Here is a 19,714-nt window from a genome sequence, read left to right as displayed (position 1 = left end):
ATCCAGTGGAAGCTGCATGCGCATACGTTTGCATGTATTAATTAAGCGGGCATGTGCATAACACCAAACAACTATAACCCTAAACCCTATACACTTATTAACATCTAGCTAGTAAGCAAAAACAGAATTTGTAGTACAAGACAGTGTGACTCACTCGAAGTTGTAAGGAAGTAGTATATCTTCATTGCTATTGAGGCGCTTCAAGAACTCTAGCATGCATTTCTCTACATCTTGTCTACACCATTCCAATTTCCATGTGTATTCATTAACGGTATTTGGGTCAATGAACCCAATGCCATAGCGTCCAGCTTTTTTCATTTCATACATCTTCATCCTGCATAATACCACAGAAAAGAATATATAGTGAGGATATATAATTATAGGTAATTAATGATCAATCAATAAGCACTAGAGCTAGCTTGAGACTTAAATTACAGAAAGAAATCACTTACAGACAATAGCAACTGACGATAGATTTGTCGAGTGCATCTTGATTGAATAACTGAAATAGTTCTGAATACTCAACGGACACAGCTTTCTCATGGAAGTAATGCTCCTCCTTGACATTCACCATGAGGGACCATCGATTGGAAATCTTGGTAATGTTCATGTACCACTGATGCAATTCATACATTCTCGTTGGGAGGTTCTTGACCTCGTCTGGCTCGACCAAAGGTTGGCCCCGGACATATTTTCGTTTTATTTTCCTCCTCTTTAAGCGGAGACATGGGCTCGATCTCGAGGAGTTGTCCAACAGTGATCTTGAGCATTTCAGCCTGCATTATATGCTCATCGGTTGTTACCACATCGCCCAGCTCGGAAACGTAAATGGTTTGCCCACAATAATATTGGGCGCGTACTCTCATGTGTTGTTGGCACAACAAGCGGGGGGGGGGGGTCGATTGCGCCGCCTGTTCTCCCAGCTGGGGGACGGTTTTCCCGCATTTTTGACAGCTGCTTGTTGGCTCGAGCTCGAGCTCGCTTCTTTCTGTAGTCGTGCTCGATGTGCCTTCCTGATTTGGCGCTCATAGTCTGAGTCAACAGGCTTGGGAGCTGGTGGTCTAGCCATAAGAATGAAGTGGTCAATCTTTTCCTCAGGCACTTTCTCCCTCGGCAGCGTTGCCGATTTCGGTCAAAAATGAGCGTCCACTTCGGCCCGCACTATTGCATCGTTTTGCTCCTCGGCCATGTCGTAAGGCCTCTGAGGAAGAGGAGCGAGGCTGCTTGGACCATATTTATATCGCTTGTCTCCGCCTATACTTTCTGTACTACCTCGACTCGTACCGCTACGCACCATAGCTGCGGCGTGTCTCTTCTGCGATTGCTTAGGCGGCGGAGACGGCTGACGTGGCTTAGTTGGAGCAGGAGGAGTGGTCTGACGCTGTGCCAGACTTGAAGCAGGAGGTGTGGCCTGACACGGTGTCGGGCTTAAAGCAGGAGGTGTGGCCTGACGCTGTGCTGGACTTGAAGCAGGAGATGTGGCCTGACACGGTGTCAGACTTGAAACAGGAGGACTGGCCTGACGCTGTGCCGGACTTGAAGCAGGAGTCTGCTCACGCGTTCGTGGACTTGGAGGAGCGGGAGTCTGCTGACACGGTGGCGGACTTCGAGGAGGAGTCGGCAGACGCGGTGTCGGTGGACTTCGAAAGATGATGCAATCCTTTCTCCATAGGATGATACGATGTATGGCCTCTCCCAGTGTGCGCTCGTCGTCACCTCCAGGAATGTCAAGATCTAGCCCCGAATATGGGTCCACCACCTCATCAACCAAGACACGAGCATAGCCCTCTGGAATCGGGGCGCAATGGAAGGTTGCTTCGGGGGTAATTGTAAAAGCAACGGCGTCCGCCACCTTCATGGATATGTTCTTCATTTTGAAGTGTAGCTCACAGTTAGTGTTCTCTATGATGTCATCCACAGGGTATGTATCCAGCAGTGCGTTGCCCGGGGCGGAACCAACGCTGCTTCTCGGCATGGATGGGATGGCGCTATATATCAAATGCTGGATAATCATCCGCTTGCTGTTGCCGCTGCTGAGACCCCCTATCCTGGCTAAGTGAGTCGATCTGCTGCTGCTGCTGCTGGAATTTGAGTGCCAAGTCCGCGTGCCTTGCTTCTAGGCCTTGAAGGCATTCCGCGTCCTGTTTCCTCTGCTCCTCCTCCAGCTTCCTCTTCTTCTCCTCCTCCATCTTCTTTCTTGCACGGGTCCTGTAGTCGTCGTTCCATTCCGAAAAGCCCTCATACCAGGGAATAACGCCCTTGCCTCGTGTTCTTCCCGGGTGTTCGGGATTTCCCAGGGCGCGCGTAAGCTCGTCATTCTCTCTATTGGGCGTGAACACCCCCTTTCGAGCATCTTCTATTGCGTCAAGTAACTTTTGTTCTGCTCCTTTTAGACTTGCCTTCTTCGAAACCAGGCCTGTCTTCGGGTCCAACGCCCCCCATGCGCATAGAACCAAGTTCTGCACCTGGGGGGCCAGCTCCTAGTAACCGGAGTGACCCCTGCATCCTCCATCTCTTGCTCAGACTTATCCCACTTAGGCATTGCCACCGCGTAGCCACCTGGCCCCAGCCTATGGAACTGCGTCTTTTTTGCGGCATTGGCCTTGTTTTTTCTCGACCGTTCCTTAGATAATTCTGATTCCTTGAATTTCACGAAAGCGGGCCAGTGTTCTCTTTGCTTCTCCAGTGTTCCCTTGAATTCTGGAGTCTTCCTTTCTGCAGCGAGGTAGTTGGCCCATACAGTTTTCTTGTGGGTGTTGAATGCAATTGCCATCTTCTTAAGAGCAGCGTCCTTGACTTTCTGCACATCTGCATCAGTGAAATAATCTGGTAGGGTGAAATGTTCCATCAGAGATTCCCAAAGCTTTTGTTTTGCTCTGTCGTCGACCCAAGTAACATCTGGGCGTTTAGTTTTTGGCTCTTTCCATTCTTGAATGGAGGATGCGGGCCAGGCATCGTCGACAACAAATACTATATCCGCAAAAGTAAAGTAACATTTTTTAAATGATTGGATTGTGATTTCTTATATGCAAATTCTAAATTTTATAACTAAAAATATAATAAACTAAAAAAACATCGACCATATCTAAAACTAACATTTCTATAACTAAAATTGTATAACTAATTTTTCTTTAACATTTCTATATAACAAACATTTCTATAACATTAATACAGAAAAAACTAACATTTCTATATATAACTAACATTTCTATATAACTAACATTTCTATATAACTAACATTTCTATAACATTAATACAGAAAAAACTGAAAAAACTAATAACTAATAACAGAAAAACTAAAAACTAAAAACTAAAAACAGAACAAAAATTGTGTATGTGTGTGTTTATGGTGTGTGTGTGTGTATGTGTGTGTATGTGTTGTGTGTGCAGGCGACGGCGACGGCGAGCCAAGGCGACGGCGCCGGCGGCGCGCGCGGCGGCTTCGATTGGAGGGAGAGGAGAGGGGGGACAGAGGCTCACAGCGCGGGCGAGGTCGAGGCAACGGCGCGGGCGAGGTCGAGGCGACGGCGACGGCGACGCGGGCTGGTGCGGGGACGGGGACGCGGGCCGGTGCGGGGATGGGGACGGGCCGGCGACGCGGACGGCGCGACGAGGACGGGGGCGGCGCGGAGTCGACGGGGACGGCGCGACGGCGGCGGCGACAGCGCGGGACGGGGCGGCGGCGATGAAGCAGAGAGAAGTGGGAGGAAACTAACAAAAGTTTCGTAAGTGTTGTTTACATAGGAGGGGCCTTTAGTACCGGTTGGAGCCATCAACCGGTACTAAAGGTCGATTTTGGCCAAGCCAAGCGGCGGGAAGCGCACCCCTTTAGTACCGGGTGGTGGCTGCAACCGGTACTAAAGGCCCCCCCCCCCCTTTAGTACCGGTTGAAGCCACCACCCGGTACTAAAGGGGGTGCGCTGGCGCAGGTGCGGTGCGAGCAGGTTTAGTCCCACCTCGCTAGCCGAAGGGCGCCCGCACCTGCTTATAAGCCCTGTCGCGGCAGCTGTCTCGAGCTCCTCTCTATTGCAGGCCTTCTGGGCCTACCTGTTCTGTGCTGCCCTGTGGGCCTATTGGGCCTTTGCGGGCCTGCATCCTGGCCCAACAATAGGTTGGGTTTCTAGTCGTATGCAGGCCGCTTTGGCCCAGTAGGCGGGCTTTTTTATTTTCTTTTTTTTTTGCTTTATTTATTTTTGTTTTATTTATTTTTGAGTTGTTTTTTGCTGTCTTTAGAGTTTCTTTGTGAATATTTTTGCTTTAGGTACAAAAAAGTACAAACTTTCTATTAGTGCCCGTAGTTTACAAATTTGAATAGTTTACATTTTGAATTATTTGAAATTTGTGTGAATCACTAATTTGTGAATAACTTAACTTTGAAAATAGATTTTCAGTGATTCTTTTATCTTATGTTTAATATTAGTGTGTTTTATCATTGTATTCAATTTGGTAATGCTTAGGTTATTTAAAAAATGAAATGCCTTTGTAACGGATGAGTTTTCTTCCGAAACCCTGATACTTCAAAAGAGATTGTCCATTTTGTACATGAAGTGCATCCAGTTTTTGCGGTAACCCTCTCTACTTTTTTGCACATGCTATGTGGGTGAAATTATGATACCATGCCAACTTTCAACCTTTTCTGAGTTCATTTGAAATGCTTTTCAATTTCAGGGTCATTTAGCTGAAAAAATCAGTAAATGCATGAAAGAATTTGTTTGCACATAAAATTTCTTCATGTTTCAAATGCCAAAACACATAACTACCCTAACTATTACAGAGATTCCCTCCTGAGTGTGAAACACAGAAAAAAGTGATGATAGTGAAGCCGATCACTTACCAGATCTTTGGGTGTGAAACTTTTTCTTCGCGTGTGTCCCTTTGCGCCGTAGCCATGGAAAATCTTCATCATTTAACTGGATGCTCGGGTCAATATTCACTGTGAATGGAGCAATTTCATCAAACTTTTCATAATCTTCTGACATGTCTGTCTTGTCATCCACTCCCACGATGTTTCTCTTCCCAGAAAGAACTATGTGGCGCTTTGGCTCATCGTATGATGCATTCGCTTCCTTATCTTTTCTTTTTCTCGGCTTGGTAGACATATCCTTCACATAGAAAACCTGTGCCACATCATTAGCTAGGACGAATGGTTCGTCTGCATACGCAAGATTGTTGAGATAAACTGTTGTCATTCCATACTGCGGGTCTTCCGTTACCCCATATCGTGTCATATTGACCCATTTGCACCGAAACAAAGGGACCTTCAAACCACGTCCATAGTCAAGTTCCCATATCTCCTCTATGCAACCATAATATGTTTCATTTCCCGTCTTAGTTGTTGCATCAAAGCGGACAGCACTGTTTTGGTTGGTGATCTTCTTATCTTGGGCGATCGTGTAAAATGTATTACCATTTATCTCGTACCCTTTGAAAGTCATTATATTCGAAGATGGTAACTGGGACAGCGAGTACAGGTCATCTTCAATAGAGGCGTCATGCATGGTACGTGTCTGCAACCAGCCGGCGAAACTCCTGGTTTGTTCACGTGTAATCCAGTCATCAGACCGCTCCGGGTGTTTGAAGCGTAGAAAATTCTTGTGTTCGTCCATATACGGAGCCACCAAGGCGGAATTCTGTATAACTGTGTAGTGTGCTTCAGTGAGAGAATGTCCGTCCATACATATTTTTTGATTCCCTCCTAGCGTGCCTTTTCCATCCAGTCTGCCCTTATGCCGCGATTCAGGAACACCAATCGGTTTAAGGTCAGGAATAAAGTCAATACAAAACTCAATGACCTCCTCATTTTCATGGCCCTTGGAGATGCTTCCTTCTGGCCTAGCATGGTTATGAACATATTTCTTTAAGACTCCCATGAACCTCTCAAAGGGGAACATATTGTGTAGAAATATAGGACCCAAAACGTTAATCTCTTCGCATAGGTGAACTAGGACGTGCGTCATGATATTGAAGAAGGATGGTGGGAACACCAACTCGAAACTGACAAGACATTGCACCAAATCATTCTCTAACCTTGGTATGATTTCTGGATCGATTACCTTCTGAGAGATTGCATTGAGGAATGCACATAGCTTCACAATGGCTAATCGAACGTTATCCGGTAGAAGCCCCCTCAATGCAACCGGAAGCAGTTGCGTCATAATTACGTGGCAGTCATGAGACTTTAGGTTCTGGAACTTTTTCTCTGCCATGTTTATTATTCCCTTTATATTCGACGAGAAGCCAGACGGTACCTTAATACTGAGCAGGCATTCAAAGAAGATTTCCTTCTCTTCTTTGGTAAGAGTGTAGCTGGCATGACCCTGATGTATGCCGTCTTTTCCATGCATACGTTGCTGGTCCTCCCGTGCCTCAGGTGTATCTTTTGTCTTCCCATACACGCCCAAGAAGCCAAGCAGGGTCGCGCAAAGATTCTTCGTCACGTGCATCACGTCGATTGCAGAGCGGACCTCTAGATCTTTCCAATAGGGCAAGTCCAAAAATATAGATTTCTTCTTCCACATGGGTGTGCGTCCGTCAGCGTCATTCGGAACAGGTTGTCTGGCAGGACCCTTTCCAAAGACTACCTTCAAATCCTTGACCATATCATGTACATTAGCACCAGTGCGGTGGCAAGGCTTCGTCCGGTGATCCGCCTCACCTTTGAAATGCTTGCCTTTCTTTCTTACGGGATGCCTGCTCGGAAGAAATCGACGATGTCCCAGGTACACATTCTTCCGACAATTGTCCAAATATATATTGTCGGTATCATCCAAACAGTGTGTGCATGCGCGGTATCCCTTGTTTGTCTGTCCTGAAAGGTTACTGAGAGCAGGCCAATCATTGATGGTCACGAACAGCAAGGCCTTTAGGTCAAATTCTTCCCCCATGTGCTCATCCCACACACGTACACCTGTTCCATTCCACAGCTGTAAGAGTTCTTCAACTAATGTCCTTAGGTACACATCAATGTCGTTGCCGGGTTGCTTAGGGCCTTGGATGAGCACTGGCATCATAATGAACTTCTGCTTCATGCACAACCAAGGAGGAAGGTTATACAAACATAGAGTCACAGGCCAGGTGCTATGGTTGCTGCTCTGCTCCCCAAAAGGATGAATGCCATCTGCGCTTAGACCAAACCATACGTTCCTTGCATCATCTGCAAACTCCTTCCCGTACTTTCTCTCAATTTTTCTCCACTGCGACACGTCATCGGGTACTCTCAACTTTCCGTCTTTCTTACGGTCTTCTCTGTGCCATCGCATCGCCTTGGCATGCTCTTTGTTTTGGAACAAACGTTTCAACCGTGGTATTATAGGAGCATACCACATCACCTTGGCAGGAATCTTCTTCCTGGGGCGCTCGCCCTCGACATCACCAGGGTCATCGCGCCTGATCTTATAGCGCAATGCACCACATACCGAGCAAGCGTTCAAATCCTCGTACTCACCGCGGTAGAGGATGCAGTCATTAGGGCATGCATGTATCTTCTGCACCTCTAACCCTAGAGGGCAGACAGCCTTCTTTGCTTCGTACGTACTCTCGGGCAATTCGTTGTCCTTTGGAAGCATATTCTTTATCATTACCAGCAACTTTCCAAATCCCTTGTCAGATACACCATTCTCTGCCTTCATTGCAGCAATTCCAGTGTGGTGCCCAACTTTTTCTTGTCAGCTTCGCAATTCGGGTACAACAATTTCTTGTGATCCTCTAACATGCGCTGCAACTTCTTCTTCTCCAAATCACTTGCGCAGTTTCTCTTTGCATCGGCAATGGCCCGACCTAGATCATCAGCGGGCTCATCTGATGCCTCTTCTTCAGCTTCTTTCCGCATTGCCGGCTCAGATTCTTCTTGTTGTATCATCGTATTCAGGGAACCCATGGCCAGGATAGCCGTCGTCGTCCTCTTCTTCTTCATTGTCTTCCATCATAACCCCTCTTTCTTCGTGCTTGGTCCAAACATTATAGTGGGGCATGAAATCGGACTTAAACAGGTGGACGTGAATGGTTCTTGAGGTAGAGTAATTGTGATCATTCTTACAGACTAAACATGGACAAGGCATAAAACCATCCGCCCGCTTGTTTGCCTCAGCCGCAAGCAGAAAAGTTTGCACGCCATTAATGAACTCGGGAGAGCATCGGTCATCGTACATCCATTGTCGGCTCATCTTCATTACACAACACCGAATAGACCAAATTAATACAAGTTCATACATAAAGTTCATACATGAAGTTCATACAAGACTTAAATGCAACAAACAAATAACTCTCTAACTAAAGAATTTAAATGCAACAACAAATGCGATCAAGATCGCAACTAAGGTAACAATTGATCCAACAGCATAATGATACCAAGCCTCACTATCAATGGCATATTTTCTAATCTTTCTAATCTTCAAGCGCATTTTCTCCATCTTGATCTTGTGATCATCGACGACATCGGCAACATGCAACTCCAATTCCATCTTCTCCCCCTCAATTCTTTTCAATTTTTCTTTCAAATACTCGTTTTCTCTTTCAACTAAATTTAACCTCTCGACAATAGGGTCGGTTGGAATTTCCGGTTCACAAACCTCCTAGACAAAAATATCTATGTCAACTTGATGGGCATAATTTGTCATAAACACGAAATGCAACAACTAGTTTTAAAAGAGAATATACCACATCCGAATCATAACAAGGACGAGGGCCGACGGGGACGGATATCAAAACCATGGCACTATGTATAACAAACAACGTACGAGTAAGATAATTATACGAGTTACTATATATCCAAATCACACAAACATCAATTTGGTAATGTAAAACATTCATGAACAAGAGGCTCACCACAAGGTGGTGCCGGCGACGGAACGGTGCGGGCGATCGACTGTGGTTACGACGGAGATTTAGAAGGCACTAAGTAAACCACACCTACATATGCAAACTAAGTGTTAGTTTTGACCACAAATTGCATATAAATCAAATACTAGCACATATATTTTCTACCAAATTACTAAACTCATAAATTAATCACTATACAAAGCATTGCAAGAGCTAATCTAGCAATGAGAGATGAAAGGACAAAGTTGCTAACCTTTGTGATCATTTGAATGGATGGGGGCCTTCAAATCTTGACAAATTTTAGGCAAAATGTGTGATGAGCTCGAGAGGAAGAGGGGAAGAACAGAGAGGACAGGGGAAAGGGGAAGAACAGTGCGAGCTCGGGTGGACGAAGGGCTTATGTAGGATGACCTTTAGCACCGGTTCGTGCCATGAACCGGTACTAAAGGTGTTGGAGGGGCCCCAGACTGACAACATCCTGCCACCACTCACTTTAGTACCGGTCCATGGCACAAACCGGTGCTAAAGGTCGGCCACGAACCGGTACTAATGAAAGCGGCTGGCTAGCCGTTGGAACCGACACTAATGCACACATTAGTGTCGGCTCAAAAGCAAACCGGCACTAATGTGCTTGACATTTGACCCTTTTTCTACTAGTGGAGAGAGGTGGAATAGTTCAATGTATTGCTTGAGCCTCGTGGGCATATATATAGAATTACATGATCATCTTGGAGTACAAGGCAAGGTAGAATAATATCCTACGCTATCCTAGCTTTTCTAATAATCACGATACTCAACATCCCCCCGCAGTCACAACGGTAGCGACGCAGACGGCGAGACTGGAGAAGAATCTGAAGGCAAACCGATGGACACCCCCCACAGTCGTAACGGTCGATGCATCGCGGAAGGCGTGGCTGGAGTGGAAACCGACGAGGTTGCTCAAGCAAGGCGGTAGCCCTTTGTGCCGTTTGTCGAGGTAGCCGAGAGCGTAGAGTGGTGGAGCCGTGGTCGAGGTAGCCGTGCGAAGAATGTCGTGGTCGCTGTCGAGTCAGGGTAGTCGGTGACGAGAAAGTCACCGTGGAGCCGTGGGCGCAAGGGGGCGCCGAGTTAGCATGGGCGCAGTGGTGTCGAAGTAGGGTGCGCCAGGAAGAAGATGTTGTTGACGACGCGTCGCGGCGGGTTTGCCAAGCCCGGGGACACGTCGTGGACGAAGGCACGCACCGGGCATGCGTAGACGGACGAAGACAAAGTTGACGAAGCGCTGACCAGGCTTGCTAGGCCGGGGGACACGTCGTGGATGAAGGCACTCATCGGTGTTGCCAGCACCGGGCATGCGTAGACGAGGGACCTACACGAGCTGTACGCCATGTACGAGAAGTCGAAGGGGCCAGTAGAGAAGAACTCGATGACGATTGCGGCGTCGATCGGCGCGGGGCCGATGTCACCAACGGTGGTCGGAGTAGACGAAGTGGTCGGGGTAGATGACGGCGACGCTGGCGACGAGCTGGTGCTGGACGAAGACGAAGGGGGTGGACGGGCGGCGGCGGCGACGGAGGTAGCGGCGGCGGCGGCCAAAGAAGAGCGGCGGCGGCAGCCTGACGGCGGCGGCAAGGTTAGGAGTGCGGCGGCGGTGCTCGAAGTAGGCGAAGAACCCTGACAGCGTGACGAAGACCGGCGCGGACGGTGGCGTTCCCGCGCCAAGGGAGACGGCGCGACGCATACCACGGGAGGTCGACGCGCGGTGACGGCTGAGTGGACCATGGGCCGCGGCGCTACGGCCCGAAGGGGCGACGCAGCGGCGGCAGGCGGGTCAAGGCGACGGCGGGAAGACCTCAGGGCAGCGGGGGGGGGGGGACCGCGGGCCGCGACGCTGCGGCCCGAAGTGGCGACGCAACGGCGGTTCGCGAGTCGGTGCAACCGCGGGGACGGCCTCGGGGCGGCGGCGGGGACCGCGTATCACGACACTATGGCCTGGCGGGGCGACGTAGGCGCGAGAAGAACCAAGGGGCGGCGGCGCGGCGGCTCGACGGGGCGACGCAGCGGCAACCCGATGCTCGATCGGCGGAGAGGCACGCGGTACTCAGGACGATCTTCACGGGACCTTCGGAGGCGCGTGTAACCGACAGGTCAGGTCGGTCGCGCGGCGTAGATGAGGCGGATCGCTGCAGTGAGCGGGTGATCAATCCAATCACGCGCGAGGTCGGAGATGCCGCCCGGTGAAGGTGTAGTGGCGGCGGAGTCCGAGATGAAGCCGGCGACGATGGACGGCGTGGGACGACATGCGGATGAGCGCGTCAGCACCGGCACCCCGGGCACCAAAGCAGCGCCGGCGCCCGGGCAGCGAGGCCCGAGCGACCAACGGCGCAACGGTGCCCGAGCTCGAGGCAGCCGACGGGCCTGAAGCAGACGGCCCGACGCAGCAGGGACGAGGCCGGCGAGGCAACCCGCAGGGCCGCCGTGCAGACGCGGCGGAGGCGGGCGGCTATGATTGGCCGCCGCATGGCACGAGGCCGCTGGGTGGAGGCGATGCAGGTGTCCCGGTCGGAGAGGGTGGAGACGGTCGACGTAGATTGACGGGCGGGCCGGCGCGCAGACGACGGCCGTGAGGGGCCGCCTGTCGCGCGAGGCCGCCAGGTCGGTGAAGGAGCCGGCCGGTCGCGACGGTGTCGGAGTAGAGGCGCACGGGAGTCAACGGCGGCGGCTGCGACGCAAACCGTTCAAGATTAGATCGGAAAACCCAAAAAAAAACGCCGATCAAAACGACCGGCGAGAGAGCGAAAAAATCCGGAGCAGGGCTCGGGAAAAAGACTCTAGGTCAATCGGCCAACACGGCCGGCGGACGAACCCTAGGTACGGGCGGCGCGGCCCCCGGCGATGGTCATGGAGGCCGACCGCCCCGGGGGCGGCGCGGGTGCGGTAGTGTAGGGCGGCGGTTAGGGTTGGATCGGTTAGGCTGATACCATATTAGAAGGGAGAGAGAGGATTGGTGAAATAGTTCAATGTATTGTTTGAGCCTCGTAGGCATATATATATAGAAGTACATAATCATCTTGGAGTAGAAGGCAAGGTAGAATAATATCTTACGATATCCTACCTTTCCTAATAATCACGATACTCGACACTAGGAAACTGCCTCGCTTCCCATCATGTTGCCGTGGTGATACATGACATCCAATAGAAGGCGCTTTGTTTTCTGTAAAGCACCGATTACTCAAAAGATGTAGGCTACATGCTTCGTTGTGCAAAGCGAGTGTCATGCCTGATACCGTGGATCATGCGACGAGACAATTTGTTGTTACACGAACATGCGGGTCTGGTACTGGAAGAGAACTAGGAACTAGCTCATGACATCTTAGGTTTCCAATTGTTTAGATTTCACACCGATGTAAGGAGTGTTTGAGCGAAAATGTTTTTGAAATCACAAAAAATAAAGCAGTTTGGCGAGTACAACTCTGGACTCTTAACACATATCATTTTCAAGCTGTGCTAGGCATACCAACAATAAGTAAGTGTCAATGTCGTCTAATATTTTGACGCAGATGCTTTGCAGCATTTCGTTGACAAATATGTTGTCATTTTTAAGGAATTTGTTACTAGGCAGGGTGAAATGACTCCTGGGTCATTTTCCTCAATGGATAAACAATATCTCTATTTTATTATCTAAAAAGGACATGAAATTCCCTATTTCACCCACTAACATTCCACTCTTCACCTTCATCCCACCCCCACCATGTACGTCCTCTCCTCCTCCCCCTCTTGTTTTGATTTTTTTTTCCTCTCACCTCTAATCCCCCCCACAAGCTTTCATTGAATACCGCACACATGTTTTTTTACACAGGGTGCGGAACTCATTTTTTGATGAAAAATTGCAAGGGCTCCAAGCATTTATATATGCAATGAGTGGATAAAATAAGCTTGAAGCATTTATATATGAAACCTGTATTGGTCATGATGGCTACAAAGATATTGTATGGTGTACGATAAGACAATATTTTCCTTTCCTTGCATACTTGGTCATTGCTTCAGCGGCTGGAGGGCCGGGAGATGGTTAAGAAGTGAGTTGCTTCTTGTTAGTGTTTGTCCCCTTTTTGTCTAGATCTTTGGGACTACTGTACCTGTACATTATAAAGTCCTTATATATTGGTCGTGTGCATCCTCAGCTGTCAAGATCGGAGATTGAAGTACTGCACAGTTGTATTGGCTTGGCATGATCGTAAAATATGTAAAGCTTCCTACAGAACTGAAATAATTAAACACGCGGTCAGTAAATATCTTTGTTCCTTAATTAATTGTTTGCATATAGATAAACAATGTAAAGTAAGGTAGGTGCAAGAACACAATGCATTCAGGAATTAACTCCGTCCATGAGGAAAAGAAAGGACTCCAATTAATTAATGTCTTCTAGCTAGCAGATTGAAATATATTGCTTTCCGCCGCACCCCCAATACTCAAAGCACCGAGATAGCTACCAATGACTCTCGTAGTCGTAGAGGCACACGAGGAAAAGAGCGAGAAAGTAAAGTGGGTGGATGGTGGTTGTTTGTGGGAAGGAGAGGGGTCAGAAACTAGATGGGCTCTGTTTGTCCAACCAGACGATACAACTTGCACTATTGCAGTGTTCCACCACATCTTCATCTCAGGGATACTACTATCACGTATCAGACAAATTAGGCTTGAAAAATATTCTAGCTCTGTTACGGGCAGAATATAAACTTGCTGTTACATGAACATGTGCGCCTCATGCTCCCAAGAGCACTACTCACTAGCTCTGGACATCAACGTACAGAGTATACCAGCCAAACACTTTCTGTAATCAAAATTATACAAATAATAATTGAAATTTGGCAAGTACAACTCTGGGCTCAACTCAAATCATTTCCAGGCTCCGCTACTAGATAGTTTTAAGGTAATGGATGTCAAGCACCATTCGCAACTGATACTCCCTCCGTCCGAAAATACTTGGCTGAAAAATGGATGTCTCTATTGCTACGGTGCCAATGTTACTTCGGAGCTATAAGCATGCCAACACAAAATTGATATTAGAACATAATTAACTACAAAAGCATCCACCTTTTGGCCCCAAAACTTTTTACATAAACCCATTAGCAAGTGCTAACAAGGCAGACTTGGTTTTTTGTAGGCTAAAATTAGTCCTTTTGTGCAAAGCCAGTATTCCCATGTACTTCTTTGGAAGTTCATACTTCACAAGAGAGCTCCGCTGCATCTCATTATCTGACCGCGAGAATTGCATAGCCCCAAGCGTGTACATGCACAAGTTAGGCTCTCTTCATGCCATTCACAGTTTCAAATGGAAACCACATTGTTAGTCTTAGTAACATGATAGGCACAACAACTAGTAAACAAAACCTTAAAACACTACATGTAACTGACAGATTGCCGAGTTTGCAGTTCTGGGAAGACAGCAAGCCATACAAAACCACCTCTTAGGAGATCACAAACAACACGGTGAACACAATAGTTGGTAAACATCACCTCTTACAATATTACACCTAACCGATACATTGACAAGTTTGCAGTTTCGGGCGGACAACAAGCCATACATGACCACCATGCAGATGGCATCAGTAACCGTGTCCACAATACCCACAGAACTCACCGAAGGGATCAGCCATGGAAAAAAATGTGAAGATTGTTTGTACACGCAAACATATGATGATTATAATCAACTATGACATCAAATCTAGCATTTGGAGAAGCCCTACTATCAAACTATAACAGTCTGTGTTGTCTCGAATCGACATTATATGTACATAAATGGACAACAAATCTCACTAACTCCAGCACTTTAGCATTGAGAACAAAGAATTTGGCCAAGTTAACCTCCGGCCTCTTGCCCAAGGTGGAATACATCAGCACTACTTCCTTGAGAGTGTCAAGACATTCAATAGGATCTTCCGGGTTAAGATGATAGCAACTTCCGGTATTCCTCTGAACAGATGACTGAAAATAGTGCCACAATTAAAAGAAGTGATGCACTAGAAAGATAAACTTCTTCCAGGCAAGTAAAACAAGGACCGTTGTAGAAATATATTCCCTTCGTCCCACCCAAAATAAGTGTCTCAAGTCTCAACTTTATACTAACTTTAGTACACAGTTGTATTAAGTTTAAGACATTTATTTTCAGACGTAGAGAGTATGAAACAACTGAAATTAGTAAAAACCAAAAGCTATTGATGCAGGGAGTCACCATTATGTACATCTTCTCCAAGCAAGAAAAGAATTTGAGGAAGCGAACAACTGCACCAAGATTAGGGCCACTAGATGTGAGATGCAAGACCTTCACACCACACATTTCTATATTCAAGCTGCCATCAATCATTTCCTGGTAAATACAAAAATGCATAAAAGAACATAAGATGAGAGCGTGTGATGCACAACATCGAATCTGCGATAGGTGGTCATAGGCTGTAGCTACCTCAGAAGCTGCAATTCGAAGCTTGAGCTTAGCAATACCATCCGGCAATGGGCCCAAGATCTCCAACTTAGGCGCCCTGATTACAGGGATGATTGCATTGGTCTGAAAATAAATATATCTAATCAACTTAATTATCTAGGAGAGGGGCATCGTTGATGACTATATTTCATCAATATGTTGAACATCAAAACCAAATACTTCAGGGAGAGTGGACTTTCAGGACCCGGGTGTCTAGGCACCATCTTATCGCCACCGTATGTTGAGAATCCAACACCTAGAGATTTGTACCATGCATTGTAGCAGAAATTTGGATTAGCAGGTCACAACTTGCGCGGGAGGCTGGCGCAGAAATAGTGAGCTCCTGGTGAACCGAACTAGAGACATCCCTCGTGTTACCACGCTACGTTAACCAACCTGCTACCAAGCCTGCTCTTGTAAGTAGCAACATTTCCTTCTTTTATTCTTTCCCTTTTCCTTTTCTATTTTCTTTTTTTAAAAAATTTTGATGTACTTTTTTCAAATCTGCTGAACTTTTTTCTAATTCAATGAACTTTTTTTTAGCAAATCGATGAATCACTACTAGGAAAACCCTTATAGATAGACATTTAGTAGTAGCGTGGGTTATTTGACCCGCACTATTGCTTCTTAGTAGTAGCGCGGGCAGAAAAACACGCTACTGGTATGGCATAGTAGTAGCGCGGGCACAAAAAACCTGCGCTGCTACTAAATGATTTCCACCCTGACTCCTCAACAGACAATAGTTATAGCGTGGGGTATAAAACCTGTGCTCCTACTAGATGAATAGTTGTAGCGCAGGTGGAACACACCGCGCTATTGCTATGCCACCAACCGTCCACTCCCACGCCACCCACCCGGAGCCAGATCTAGATCGAGACCCCCTCCACCGGCGGCCTCCCGTCCCCCTTCCTCAACCTCATCTCCTCTGTCAGAGCAACGGTTCCACTCTTTGAGGTCTCAGCTCCCCCTCCCCCTCCTCCTCCACCCCCGTGCTGCCGCTGCTAATCCCCCTCCTGCTGCTGCTGCTCGTGCAGGGGAGAGGAGGCCACGGCGCCATCACCATCGCCACCCTGGACATGGACGTAGACATGGGGGTGGAGGCGGCGGAGATGGGCGCTGAACCGGCGGCGCACGGGCAGCTGCTGTGGGCAACCGGCGGCGGGCGGAGGTACATCAGCTACGACGCGCTGCGGGGGGACGCCGTGCTGTGCTCCCGGCCAGGGGTGCCCTACTACAACCGCCGCATCAGCACCACCGCCAACCCCTACACCCGCGGCTGCGAGTCCATCACCCGCTGCCGCGACGACGACCCTTCCTAGGTAACTACAGTAGTAACTGACGCATAGGTTCATTTTCTTGATGCCTGAAAAGTCACTAATTTTGTCTGGCACGCATCATGATGGAAATTCACTAGTTTCGTTTTGATGAACAGTCAACAGTCTGGTCTCCTAATTCATGAGCAACCATTTTCAGGTTGTAAACAGAATCCAGAAATTACGGAAGACTGCTCAGCTTGAACCTACAGACTTAATTGATGTTTACTACGAGTCTGTAGACAACAGCAACAATACACTTGAAGAAATTTTGCGGTCACAGGTCTGTCGAATTGTTTCAGATAAAGTTTCCTGTTTCAGAGTCTGGAAGTTTTTTTTACGAAAGCTATTATTATTGTGTGCAGGATCAGTATATTAGGGACGTGCTTGGTAATTCACTAGTTCCAAAGGCAGCGGCAACATCAGATATGGTGAGCTTGGATTTTCAACCTTTAAAACCTATATCAGTCATCATCAAATCAATTTAAATTGCACATCCTAGTAAACCACTTTAAATCGTTAATACGTTTTTTTGTTGAAGTATCTCAATAGTTTACTATACACTGAAGGTATATACTTTCTTCTTTGGCAGACTCTGGTAATTGGCCTAATTAAATATTATTTTTCACATCATAATAAACACCAAAGTTGGCCAGAGGTTGTATTGTTGGCCAACCTGAGAGCATAAGCAGCTGGGCAGCGTTTGTGCTGTTACGTTTTGATCCTATCCTGTAGTCTCGCCGTCTCGGTGTTCGTGTATGTACTACCTATAACTCCTATATGTAACTAAGATTTGATTCCAACTCCCAAGATATTATTACACGGAGGAACCTGGATTGTAGGGAGTGTTATATTATAGAACCTGGATTATATGGTGCGTAATTGATCCAGACAGGGCTTGGTTGTGACCCCCCTAGTCTTTCCTGTATGTTTTTTGCTGGGTCAGTAACGACTGACGGATGAAAAATTTATCCCACGCTAGGAGTAGGAGGCACTACTGAACTTTGCAACGATGCTGAAGCAACGGATGACACCAGAAACAAACTGTGACTAGTTTCCAGTTCGATGCTGAATTATGAATGAATGCCTAGATAAGTTGGATTTCGTGTTGCTGACCGACTGCTGCTTGGGCCCTTCGCGCGGCGTCGTCTCTTCCTTTCACGAAGTTTGTTGTTTACGTATTCTGACTTGTCGTTTACTATCTCTCTAGATAGTTTCTTAGATGGAAACCTCACAGAGTAGTTAGTGTGCAGCCAGAGTCCAGTATGATATCTCAATCTTGAATAAAGCATTTGAATTTAAGCTAGTAGATATTGAGCTCTGTGATTGAAGTGTCTATGTTGAATACATCTAATCTGAACAATTTCACATTTGCTTCTCTGATAAGTAAGGTCTGTTTTCATTTACAGGTAGAAGATAGCGACAGAGTTTGAAGGTATGTACAAAGATCTTCTCCTCCGTCGCCGTCAGCGACAAAGCTGTTGGGTGCATCCGTCCATCATCTTTAGATCTGAGTGAAGAGGGCATCCGTCCATCTCAAAAGGTTTAATTTTTGTACCAGCTAATTAACTTGTCTTTTCATCAGTTCCTCGAGTAATTGGAAAGGGGATTATATTAGACTACTAGCTGATTCTTGGTGAAAATTGCTTTGCCTGTATGTATGTAGAGAGTCTTGTAGCAATTATTCTTAGACTAAACCAGAGCAGTATTTGATGGTATATTGTGAGTCACTGAAAATGTATACTGTTTTTTTCTTCAGGATATGGATGACCATCTGAAGGTATGCAAGTTTCTTCCCAAACTTAACGACGAGATACTAGGTGAAAGATATGCTCTCTACAAGGAAAGGTTGAGCAGCCTAGAGAATTTAGTACTGATCATGGTAAGGTTGATAAAGCCTGAAATCTCATTTTGATCCACGTTCAAAGATTACATAGTAGCATATATACTTGAAGTTGGCATGGAATATCAAAATTCAAAATAGACTTCTCCTATTCCCTGTTTTCAAAAGCAGTGGGAATCGATTTTCTGAAGTCCTTGGTTGTCTATTTCCCTATCCATGCAACAATAAATGTTGAACAGAATGTTAACTGTCAAATATTGCAAGCATATATAGCTCAAATACACAAGTATAAATTTCTTGTATGCACCAAAACGACAAGATAGCATGAACACGTATAGCTAGGGTATGCATTTAGTAGGTGTCTTTCCGTTTTGAAGATTCATAATAGACTAAAAGAGACTGATAAATGAAGAAAATATCCTACTCACAAGAATGCGAACTAACATGTTTTCACTTTCCCGACGTGGGCGCAGAGGTGATCGACGCAGACTACCGCGACCCGGTGGGCGTCGTGCTCTTCAACAACTCGGAGGCGGACTTTGCTGTGAAGCCCGGCGACCGCCTCACACAGATGATTGTCCAGGTGATTGCGATGCTGGAGGTCGCCGAGGTGGAGGACCTTGACGTCACCGTCTGGAGGACTCGACGCCACCGTATCGAGGTTGCCGAGGTGGAGTACCTCGACGCCACCGTCTCGAGGTTGCCAAGGTGAAGGACCTCGACGCCTTGGTAGATACATCTAGAGAAGTCGTCATGTTAGGTTGGTGGAATGGTATCTCGTTAGTGACGGTTGTGTGCGTCTGATGTATAAATGGTATCTCGTGATCTCTTTGAGTTGAGATGTTCAATGTTGTATCCATGAACGATTGCAAGTGCTAAGATGGTTCTGTGACCTTCTTTTATTTTGCCTTGGATGTGTCTTGTTTTCCATCCATGAATATTGCATGTATTTTTTTTTAAATTCTAATTACTTAGCAGTAGCGTGGGGGAAGAATGGCATGCTACTAGTACTTAGAATAGTAGTAGCATGGAGGAAGAATGGCACGCTACTAGTACTGCTAAAATTTAGCTGTAGCGTCGTAGTAGTAGCGCGGGCACCAGCACTATTGATAGCCAAAAAACCCACGCTACTAGTAGCCCTTTTCCTAGTAGTGACTTTTTATCAAATCCGCTGAACTTTTTTCAAAATTAATGAACTTTTTTTTTTCAGATTCGATGAACTTTTTTCAATTATGATGAACTTTTCAGATTCGATGAACTTTTTTCAAATCAAATTAACTTTTTTAA

At 46.9% G+C, this 19,714-nt stretch overlaps 1 non-coding gene across 1 annotated transcript; it reads left to right on the top strand.

Annotated features, from left to right (window-relative positions):
* Positions 1-16,739: 16,739 nt before the first annotated feature.
* LOC109759775 (uncharacterized) lies at positions 16,740-19,336 on the top strand. The gene is made up of 5 exons (XR_012201490.1): positions 16,740-16,867; positions 16,950-17,015; positions 17,994-18,127; positions 18,344-18,466; positions 18,901-19,336. It is a non-coding gene; the product is annotated as an uncharacterized protein (transcript).
* Positions 19,337-19,714: the final 378 nt, after the last annotated feature.

Source organism: Aegilops tauschii, chromosome 1 (genome assembly GCF_002575655.3).
Source record: "Aegilops tauschii subsp. strangulata cultivar AL8/78 chromosome 1, Aet v6.0, whole genome shotgun sequence".
NCBI classification, from domain to species: domain Eukaryota; kingdom Viridiplantae; phylum Streptophyta; class Magnoliopsida; order Poales; family Poaceae; genus Aegilops; species Aegilops tauschii.
Note: the sequence above shows the minus strand (reverse complement) of the source record. Positions and strands in the feature narration are given on the sequence as shown.